This window comes from Arvicola amphibius, chromosome 14, assembly GCF_903992535.2.
Source record: "Arvicola amphibius chromosome 14, mArvAmp1.2, whole genome shotgun sequence".
Taxonomy (NCBI): domain Eukaryota; kingdom Metazoa; phylum Chordata; class Mammalia; order Rodentia; family Cricetidae; genus Arvicola; species Arvicola amphibius.
The window spans coordinates 36,615,283-36,627,549 of NC_052060.1; positions in this window are offsets into that span (position 1 = coordinate 36,615,283).

Sequence of the window (12,267 nt, forward strand, 5' to 3'; positions counted from 1 at the left end):
TTATAGCTTGAAGTTGAAGCAAGAACTCAAGGCAGGAACCTGGAGGCAGGAAAAGAAACAGAGACCATGGAGAAATGTTGCTGACAGGCTTTTTCCTCCTGGTTTGCTCAGTTAGTTTCCTTATACTGTAAATGGGGACAGAGCTTTTCTTTTGTACTGACTGTACCCAGTCCCAAAATAAAGACACAGAAGCTTATATTAATCAAACTGTTTGGCCTATAGCTGAGGCTTATTACATGTAAATCAACCCATTTCTATTAATCTATATTTTGCCATGTGGGTTCATGACTTCAACCTGTTTTCTAGCATCTTGCTTCTTTTATGGCCAGCTCATCTTTCTCAAACTCTGCCCTCCATTCCTTTTTGCCTGTATCTCCATTTGGCTTTCCAGACTAGCTTTATTCTGCCTGGCTAGAATATGCTCTCTCTCTCTCTCTCTCTCTCTCTCTCTCTCTCTCTCTATATATATATATATATATATATATATATATATATACATATACACATATATATGCCAATTAAACTTCTATTATCAACCAATGAGAGCAATATATATTCGCAGCATACAGTATTCTATACCCCAGGACCACTTGCCCAGGGTTAGCCCCACCCACAATGGTTTGAGCTCTTCCACATCAATCATGAATCAAGAAAATGCTTTACAGACTTGCTTACAAAACAATCTTATATAGTCATTTCCGCAATAGAGGTTCCCTCCTCTCTGTTGACCACAATTGTAAGAGTTTGACAAAAATCTAGCCAGCACAGGGTGATAGGTCATTTACTTCAAACATCCAAGAGTGGCAAAATCCTTTCTGTTAGATGTACTGTCTATGACAATGTTTCTAGACTTCAGATAGAAAACAGATGGCAAGAAACCACTATCAAAACTGGGCAGATAAGTGTAAGAGATCTTAAAACCAAAACTCCAAGATACCTCTCAAGTAAGTGACTGTATGATTCAATGGGAAGTGCTCCTTATAGGGTGTCAAATGATGCTGCCTCCTGACCTCCATTCATCCATCATCTATAATGACGTTTTTGTTATTTTGGTTCCTGTTGTTGTTTTTGTTTTTTTCTAGACAGGGTTTCCCTGTGTACCTTTGGAGCTTTTTCTGAACTCACTCTGTAGACCAGGATGGCCTCGAACTCACAGAGCTCCATCTGCCTCTGCCTTCCAAGTGTTGAAATTAAAGGCATACACCACCACTGCCTGACTATATGTTCTTAAACAGGCATTGTCTATACATGGAAGACCCTTGGCAAATATAGATGGTAAACTTCTTGAGTAATCCTTATTTCTAGGTCTTGGATGTTCCCCAGTGTCAATGTGTGTCGATTGGATTAGGTGATGATTAATGTGACCCTCAGCCCCAAACCTCCAGGATTTTTATATACCTTTATATCATTATAAACACGATCCCTAAATTCCAGAGACTCGCAGAACAACACTATGAAGCCAGATGGGTAAAAACTCATATTTCTCAAATATGGTTGTCATAGAACACTTCATAGAAAGTAAATCCTGGTTTAGAACTGCTAACTTACAAACAGGTTTGCATTTGTATCGTCACATTAAAGACCGCTTATGTCTTACTTCTTGGTAATTTGCATATACCTATATGTCTGATGCTTCAGGTGTATAGCTTTGAAATACAGAATGTAGGTTTACACTTCTAGAAAAATAAAAGCAGAAGGATAAGTAGTCATGTGTTTTTATTTTTTCTTCAGTGCTTTTGGGTAGTTCATATATCAACCTGACTTCCTTGAAACCATAATGTTTATTTTCATTGAAATTATTTTCTGCTTTGTATGAAAATATACTTTACTAAGCATCAAGACTGCTTCATGGTTCAGTTTTAATGAATTCTTAAAACAAAGGGAGGAAAAAGGAAGGTTAAATCCAATGTGATTTACTTCAAAAGCAGAGGTCAAGCATCACACCCTTCAGTGAAATCCATTCCACCATTGCCCCTTTGCTTCTTAAATACTTAGCTGCCCATTGGGTCAGTTTGCACCATTCATATGAGGCATTTCCTAAAAAATAAAAAAGTAATAGTTTTTCTGGCCTATAATAGTCCCTTTCTGCTTCCTCCCCATCCCACCTCCATCCTATCTCTATCTCCTCCATGCTAATATCTACCATTTCTACCATTTCATAGTTCCATGGGATTTTCAGATAACTGTACTGGTGGGACTTGACCTCCAGGGCACTGCACAGAGGGAAAGCCCACATGGGGACACTCTGGCATCCAGTAGTCAGGCTGCAAGAAGACAGGGTGTGATCTAGTGGGCAGCTGATGATTGGGGCACCCACAGGACAAGTGGTCTTTCTAGCCGCATTTTAAGAGGGCCCTGGCAAAGTTGACTTTGGCTGGGCCCTAGAAGGATGTAGTTCACTTTGTGTGAGTGCCATTGGCCTCAGGGCAGCTGCCAAACCTTGAGCTTGAAGCATAGCCTTCTGTTGCAGCTGATCCTGCCAGGAAGACTCAGCCACCTCCTCTCAGGTGCTAAAAACTTTAAAAGCCATTTTCACAAATTCCTGTACAGGGATTTGGAACCATTCTCAGCCCTAATAAAAAATAAAAAATAAATAAAAAATAAATAAAGATTCAGGACATTAGATTTCCACTGCCTGGTATCAAATATTAAATACAATATGTGGACATGTGACTTAAGCTTTCTACACGGGCATCTACTCTGATAAGTAGTGGACACATTAAGTAATAGCAACAACCTCAAGTAATTGTTTCAAAGATTTAATTAGATGGCATTTTCAAAGCATTTAAAATGATTTTAAGTCATATGAAGAATGCAACGAGACAGCAGTGAATGTCTAATATTATCGCTGTTATTTCACAAGCATCTATTTGGTTCCACTGAATACCTTGCTGTACTTGGTCTAGTACAAAGTTGCTATTGTTAATACTCTTGTGTTCTTAGACCACCTGCTACCTTCCTTTCCCAGGTCATGTCCATATATTTGGATAGACAGCTAGGTGGGAGAAAAGGACCAAAAAATCCTGTAAACATAACACCCTTCCCCAACCCCTCCCTTGTTGCATTCTGTTGCGTGCTTCTGACTTATGAAGGAAGACAGCATTTTGGACATCCGCCTTCAACAATAATGCTTCAAGGAGATGATTGTAACTCATGGTCCTCTGCCTATTTCAGCACTGAATCTTGCTATCACCTGTGTTAAAATATCACAATATTTCATGGTTTAATTGAAGCACTCTGGCGTCCAGAGTTATTTTTATAGTCAACTTGAGATGACATGTGATAGTTCAGATTCACGGAAGCTCTGAGTCAGAAATTCTGTCTCTAGTTATAGATATAACTTTTAACATGTGCTAACATGTGATATCCTTAGATCATGTGACCTGCAGTTATTTCTGAAATGAGTGTTTGAAACATCAAACTTTTGTCATGGTAGTAACACTTTATGCTAAATGAAAGCAACACTTTGGTCTCTCATACATTTTTTTTTCTTTCTGGTACCACATGTCTTAATAAAAAGCAGCCATGCTAATGTTTTTCAGATGTCTTTCACAAACCCAGAGGTATTTAATGAAAATAAGCAACTACTAGGTGAAATAGGCTTAGCCATCTTTACAAGATTATTTATAAAATGCTGATCAGCAGTGGGGAAACAAAGAGAATTGATTTTGAGGGAAGAAAGTCCACGTGTTTTATAGCTTTCTGCAATATGAGAAGAACAGAGCCCTTCAAAGTCTAGATAGCATTTAGCGAGCCAATGCACAGAAAGTGCGAGCCTCCTCAGAAAGCTGCCCAAAGATCCTTTTAAGCAATGTGAGCAGGGAAGCTCTTAAAATGAGGCTAATTAGCTGTTTGATGTACTCGACAGAGAAAGATGTCTGCAAGCAGAGAGAAAAGACTGCAAACATAGATATCCCTCATTGTATTATTGTTCAAAACTTTAATTAATTTCTTGAGGACTATCTTTTCCATAATTTAAAATGGTTTAAAAGATGTACAACTAACAGGTTTAGAGTGTTTCCTTAACTAATGACTCGCACTGCGGGAGGCTGAGAGTGATGGAGCACACTCCACAAGCCACCCAAGAATTACTTTTCTAGGCTCTGGCTTTGGTTCTCCCTCTGTTTGCACAGTGGCATTGAGAAAATCTGTGACTTGATTCTACAAATGTGCAGCTTGAAGCCCAAATAACTGCAACGGAGCATCCTGAGGGCAGAAGGTACAGTTTGAAAATGTGCCTTTGTCCTTGCCATCCTAAGAGAGGTGAGAAGCAAATACTGGTTAGAGGTTGGTTAAGGAATACGATGATTTTCTGGGCTTCCAAATACAGCAAGCACAAGGGAAAAACATTGGACGCCAATAAGGGACAATGTTGTTTTTTTTTAAAAATTGTAATTACATATATTATGTATTAAAGTTATAATTCAGGCAACAGCAACCGAGGTATTAACATGCAGTTAATCATAAAGTTTCTGTTTATTTTAGGTATTCATACCTGAATTGACCTAAGTGCCAATAGTGAAAAAAATGACAAAACCAAAAACTTTGAAAAGTAATCAGTTAAGATATGTGAGTTCAATAATCTTAAAAGCATATGTATGGAACAACAGTGTCTTGTTGGAGACTTATTCAGATCTACCAAGTGCGATTCATAGGAAATTGGAATGGGGGTTTTGTGAGATGTCCACGATGTTTGGTTGAGTCACAGATGGCGTTAGTTGAGTGGGTTTTCCCCTCTCTCTTTCTCTGGGCTGTTTGCATGCATGAGCGCCTGTTAGACAATCCACTCCTTCACTCAATAAATACGTGTTGAGGACCTTACCAGGTGTCTGGCTACTGAGGCCAGAGGAGGAAGGCGAACACATAAAACCTCTTGTACTGAGCTCTCACGCTACTTGGGATGAGAGGATTCAATAAACAGTACAAATAGCTAAATGTTGCCTCCGCAGGTGATAAGTTCAGTGGAAGAAGTCGGGCAGGCAACGGTGTGGGGCTTGTGGCCCGCTGGTGTTTGCTGGAGGAGGGCTTCAAGCAGGGAATAGCAGGAGAGGTCTTGCATCTTACACCCATTCTAAGCTAGAAATAATGAGATAAACCGGGGGGATACCTTACAGTGCTTCCAGCAAGGGATAATAAAATAACTCCATTAAGGGACTTCAGCCACCACTGGGCAGGATCTTGAAGAGCTATGAGTAAACAAGGAGTTAATATTCACAGGGGCTATATCAGAGATGGCAAGTGATGTTTTTATCTCTATTTTTGATCTTGCTCTTTCCATTTCCTTCTGGAGGGGGTTCTGTCTGTTATGCCAGTTAACAATTGTGTCTGCTACACTACTTTGTTTCCCAGGTGAGCTAACCCTCACTCATGAAAAAAAAGAAGAAAAAGTATAGATTGCCTTTAGCTTCTGTTAATGTCTGGAAAGAGGTGCTGTTTAACTGTCATTTAGAGAATGAGTGAGAACTGAGCAGGTACACAGGGGGAAGAGTCTATATCAAAGCCATTATAGTGCATCATTTAAGCTAGAAGAATGGCCATCCCGAAAACCATGAAGATTTTGTTTTAAGTGCTGTTATCTGGTCCTGGGAAGAAAAGAAGTGGACAGTCTGAGGCCAGGGCACCCTATACCAGTCATACCATTCATAAATGCTACCCTCAAAATTTGGGACTTGCACTTCTGCATAAGAACAATACCTAACACTGGTAGAGGAAGATGAAAGTCTTGTCCCTTGCTCCCATAAGAATGGAAGAGGATGAGAGCTGGTGCCATCAGGGATATGCAGTGTCAATACACTTCTCTCCAAAGACAGCTTCATAGTTCAGTCTTAGACGAGGTTGTGCAGCTAGCAGGAGTCAGCGGCCTGTGCACCAACAGGGGTATGTACAATTGCGGTGAGCTTGCCCCAGTGGCTGAAAATGAGGCTCCTGATATGAAAATAACCCTTGATCCTCCTGAAAGGAGTAGTGAAAGTCAGTATCATATACATTTAAAAGTCAGTATCATAAACATTTCAAACACAGCTGGGGGCCTCAAATTTAAAATATCAACTATCTTACAAAGAGGCATCTGGCTACTTTCAAAGACAGTCTGGCGACCAAAGACATCATGTCTGTTCAATAAAATATAGTTCTCCTAGGTCATCCTTGGCCCTACTGCAAGACTATCTCTCAGGATCCTTTTGAAATAGACAAAGAGAGATTACAAGATTTTAAAGCAGACTGGGGGTAAAATGTGGAAAGACATTTCTAGAAGCAAAGTGAATCCGATAGGCAGATGCTAGTTATACTGTGACCTTGATACAAAAATGACAGAAATAAAAGGGTGACTTGAAATTTCAAGGCCAAACTATCTACATATATAGTCATGCAATGAACATGTGTGGCCAGAACTAAGCAGATGTTTAGGAATACATCTAGGGGAGGGCAGCGCCGCACTGGGAAATCCTAGGAGCACCGAGTCTCTTTAGCAGTAAGAAACTGAGTACATTAAAGTCGCAATTTATTTGATGGGCCCTTGATATCTGGCAGGCTGGTGACAGCCTTGTTGCCAAGAGAGCCCCAGTTCCAGTCTCAGTCTGTGACTTTAAAAACTTCACTGGGGAAAAATTACAGCCTGCAGCAGCAAGGGCATAGCCTACGGCACAAAATGCCGATAACTAAGTCCCAGGGAAAACTGATTTGTGGCTCCTGGTCACATGTGCAGAGAGCCCCTGCTATTGACTAGCTCTGCTTCATCGGGATGTAGATCTATCTTGGCTAACAAGAAAGCATGAGAGGTCTTCATTTAGCCACTGAGCCCTGTCTCAAGGGACCCTGTGCAGCTGTCTTTACCTTCCTACCAATCAACACATCAAACGCTGCAGAATATATTTTCACTTTCAAAAAAAAATGCAAACGGCAAACGAGATAAAGTTGCCAGAGTAGACTTGAAAAGGGGTAAATGACTACAGCACATCTCCAGATATAAAGAATAAATCATGTGTGCCCTGCCAGAATTTTCTTATGTGTGTCAACAAGAAAGATAACTGAGTCTGAATCCACACGGCATCCACACCATATTAATTTAGCTAGAAGGGATTAAAACCCTTTACACTAGATTTCTTACTTGAATTATTCTGAGCGGCACACTTCCACAGGATTTTTCACCTAAGATAACTGCTTATAATGAATTTCGAATATTCATCTTAGTAACCCTCAAATAATTACTTTACATGGTTTTCTTTTTTTTCTCCTTCGCTCAATCCATACAGATTAAAGCAGAAGTTCATTTCTTCTATTTTTTCAATTAATTTCAACAAGTTTTCCCTTTCCTGAGAATGTGGGGCTCCCCTGGATATAAACTCAGCGTTTTCTCCAATGATCAGTTCTTTTGACATTGATTCTAATATCATCAAGACCTTTCCCCCAGATGTTTTCCAGGAAGACTCCCTCACAAAAGGTCATCGCTGTTTCCCTGCTTTCAAGGATCATTTAGGTTCGGCACTCTTGCTTTGGGATGTGTGCAGGTGCAGGAAAAAGAGAGAAGGTTACCCTTTGGTAAGCTCTATTTAATTCTCTAAAATGAAGGAAAGGTCACAGTGGGGAGGCAGTGCTCCACTCCGTATGCATTTCAAGGGGAAAAAAAGCCAATGCTTTTGCTTTAAATTCCAGGTGGCCCAGGATGATTGGAATGTGAGGTTTGAACTTCTTCCCTTTCGGTTAGTCTGGAGGGAGATGCCACTGAGATTTACTGAGTGACTTCACTAGTTTCCCTAGTGTAGGCAGGACAGGGGCTGGGCGGCAGCATCCGTGGGGGCAGCTACAGGTGCTGAGCTTTCTATGAGGAAATCATGATGAGCTTCTGCCTTCCAAACTCTCAGCTTTTGTAGCAGTTCTTTCCAGGTCCATGAAAAGTTTAGCATTCTTTCTCCTTTTCGTGTCGGCATGCTAATGGCCACATGCCATTAGGCACACCAAGTGTACATACACTGTGCCCTACATTTAAAATATATTCAAATTAATGTTATTTACTGTTGTGAAACACCAGGCCCGTTGCGTAACATCACCCCAGGACAAACATCAAGGACCGATTCAACTCACAGGCTTGAAACATGAACTGCAATTTGAAGAGTTCGCTTATCCCCTTCTACATATTTTTATATTTCATTGTAACCTTCAGGTCTCATTTCGTCTTTTATTAAGAAAATCAGTTAATAGCTTTCAAGCCCATTCATTCCACAGAGGTTCCAAAGGAGGCTGAAAGAATGTCGATCTCCCCACAAAGGACCAGACAACACATAAACTAGACTTTCAAGACAAGCCATGCTACATACCTCTCTAACATCCGGATTAGACTATGACAGTGCCTACCTCCTGAGGCAATGCTTCCAGACCACCCAGGTGGCTGCTACTGCAGAATGCTGCCCCAGTCTGTTACCTTACAAACCAAGGACCTGCAATTGTGCCTGAGCTTGAACAGCAACCTGGGTGTTTAGAGCATAATTGAAAATTGGAACACCGAAATGCAAATATTTGACTTCTCGGACCAGTCACCCCTTCAGAGGCAGGTTTTCACCTCCTGTACCCTCCTTGCCACTTGTGACAACTTTGTCCTGTGTATGTCCACCTATACCAAGCAATTCAGCAGTCCCTACCAGGGTATTTTCCATTTAACGCAATCCCTAATAAATCAACATCTTCAGAGTTAGCATATCAATAATTATATAAGTAAGCAGATTCGGTTTGTTTCTAAATTTCAGGGAATAAATAAAATGACATTTGGAAAGATATGTGACAAAGGTTTCAGATATACTAACACAGATATTTTATGAGTAATTTCTTAAAGGCCAAATGCCAGAGGGTTTGAAGAGAAAATCAAGTTGTCCACATTTCTCTAGTAAACAAGTTGTAGGGTCTGCTCTATAGCAGGTAGGGACTAGAGTTTAAATTAAGAGAAAGGAAGGTGGCCTATTTTATAATCACACCAATCTAATGCCAAGCCCTTACTAAAGATCACAGTATTCTATCTGTAAGAAACGGATCCTTAGAAACTGTCCTCTGAGCAGGCATCACATTTAGGTAGAACTTTAGTGCCAGCCCTCCAGAAACAAGCCCACAGTCTGCATTCCTCATGGTTAGGATGACAAACAGACGAAAATTAATTTGGAAATTGAGCTTTCCCAGGACTGCGAATCCAGTAGCAGAGTGCTTTCCAAGCATGCGCAGAGCCGGGGTTGGCTCCCAAAGTAGCAACACAAGATCCCAAACACCCAAGCCTCACCAGTTTTCCCTAGCAGAGAAAAGAATATTTATCCTTATAAGATGATTAACCGATTGAAACTGCATTGTTAATGCTCGAAGATACTTTTTTTTTTTTTTTTTTCTCATGGTTTATTTTTTTTTATATTTAAAAATTTCCATCTCCTTCCCTCCTCCTCCCCCCTCCCTCCCCTCCTTCTCCCCTTTCTCTCCCCTCCTTCTCCCCCTTCCCTCCCCTCCCCTCCACCCATACCTCCCCTCCCTCCCTCTCAAGGTCAAGGAGCCATCAGGGTTCCCCACTCTATGCTAAGACCAAGGTCCTCCCAACTCCCCCCAGGTCCAGGAAGGTGATCGACCAAGCTGAGAAGGCTCCCACAGAGCCCGTCCATGAAGAACAATCAGAGCCCAGAGCCATTTTCCTTTGCTTCTCAGTCAGCCCCCGCTGTTGGCCACACTCAGAGAGACGGGTTTGGTCGCATGATCCATCAGTCCCATTCCAACTGGAGTTGGTGATCTCCCATTAGTTCTGTCCCACCGTCTCCATGAGTGAACGCACCCCTCTCGTTCCTGACTTTCTCCCTCATGTTCTCGCTCCTTCTGCTCCTCATCGGGACCTTGGGAGCTCAGTCCAGTGCATCTCTCTCCCTGTCCCTTCCCAGCTTGCACCCAGAATCCTCCCCCCCTCCCCCTTCCTCATCCTCCCGTCTTTGGGGCCACAAAATCCCACAGCTCAGCCTGTTTGGGCTCTGGGGACCTGGAATTGAGTGCACCCAGGCCGGTGGGAGGTCCCCTCCTTCATTTGACTACTCGAAGATACTTTTAATAAGAATTATAGACCATGTTTTCAAAGTGAAGGTTTTGACAGTGGCATCGGTCCTCTGTGATGTGTTCGAAGGATTAATCTTGTGCTGTGGAAGAGGCTAGTGACACAAATAGTCCTTGACAAGCCAAGAACAGTGTTCCTACTTGTGTCCTTTAAGATGGAGTTTAGGATAAGATTAGCAAGAACTGTCCATGGCAATGTGTTGGCCACTATTCTATGGTCACACAATTTATACACAGTTAGAGTAACACTGTTTGCATAGATATTTAACTGGCTATATTATTTTGGATTTGGTGAATGAATTGTGAGGGAACTACAAGATTATTAATACATAAACGTACTAATATGTGCTAATAAACAAGGGAAACAAGGCACAGAGATTTTCACTCTGAGATCTGAAAACACGTTGTACTGCCAGGTTAATTGTTTGTAAGTCCTGCCTAGCTGTGTTTTTTTCTCAGACTTGTAGGCATAGAATAAACCAAATCAAACCACCTGAAAATGAGATAGGGAACTTTGGGAGACTGAACAGGACAATCTACCACTGCCCAAGCTAAAACATCTTTAATTTACCCATAAACAACTCCTAGCTCCCACCAAATATATCCCTTCCCCATGTGAGTAGCTTATTTCATTTCGCCTTCAACTTTAAAAACATGATAATGCAGTATACAACTATAATCCAACTAACAATGTTAGTATTGACATTTCCAAATCTATTTTCTCAAATGTTTATATTTTGTCATCAATAAGCATTTTGCATGTGGAAATATGCAAATATTTGAGTATATCTCATAGGCAAATGGAATAAATTATATACCTTGTTTTCCCATATGGTACACATACTAATTTAGTGATTTGACTTTTAATGTATATGTAAATAACCTGATTACTAGACTGAGTTTGACCATTGATTGAAACAGACTCACAATAATCACCATGACTTTGTGAAAAAGGTTAAAACTCTAATTTTCATTTCTCCAGTTTATAAAATGGGATGATAAGACCTGCCACAGAAAGTAACTTTGAATTGGGCATCATTCAGCAACTATGACATACAGTAGGCATTTGTTACTGATTATGTTGTGTTACATAGTTTTAGGGAGAAAATAAAATATACTATGCTGAACAAGATTTAACTCTCAGGCTTCAGAAGACATTTTAAGGTCACATAATTTTTACATAGCTGCTATCAATACTCAATCACTTTAATATACTGTAGTTCTAATTTCTGGGTTCAAAATGTTCTAAAAGGGAACAGCATGTTATAGTTTGGAAAATTTCTCGACTCTAAACAAATATCAAACTAAGAAACTTGAAAATACAGGCATTTTTCCTTGTTGTGAAATTTAACTGTGACTTGACAGATGTTCATTAGAACCACTTAAAGTATTTTTTTAAAAAATTAAAAATATTGTTTGAGCATGGCTTCCCCACATATAAAGTAAAAGGCTAATGTGTGTGATCTTTTAGAAATAATGAACTTGATTATTTTTATTACTCTTATTTCAAGAAATAAATGGATCAACTAGATTTTCTAGACTATTTCTTGGTAAATCTTCCAATGACAACCATTTCTGTTGCTTGTGCACATCAGCAGGGCACTGCACAGGTGTGAAAGCACAGCTGGTAGAAGACTTTGCCTTCTGTGTGTTCTCTAGAAAGTCATGGGGACAAAAGTTATAGAAGGAGCATGGCAAATTGTGAGTTGATGTGGTTAGGAATAAAGAAACAGAAGAAAAAGAGAAGCAGAGAGCCCTTTGTCAAAGTGACCCTGACTGAGGCTCCTTGATAGGAGAGTCATTCCTCACTCCCTTGGTGAGATGAAGTAAAGATCACTGGTCCAACTCTTCCCATGTGCGCTGTGTTCCACTTCTGCTGCAATCATGCACTTGGGGTTATATCAGAGTAGAAAAAGACAAGATGTCCTGAGTAAACTGAGAGCATGGGGGGCCTTGGGAGATGGCTGAAGGGGAGGGGAAAAGCAGGGAGGGGAGCAGAAAAAAATTAGAGCTCAATAAAAATCAATAAAATTTTTAAAAAGGAAGGACATGAGGAATAAAGAAAAGAGAGGGCACTGTTTTTTCACTCATTTCCTTCAGACAGTGTTTAACTGTTTATTAAGATAGATTAGATAGATAATGAGATAGGTAATGATGATGAGGAGGATAGAGAGATAGATGATAGATAGATAGATTGATTGATAG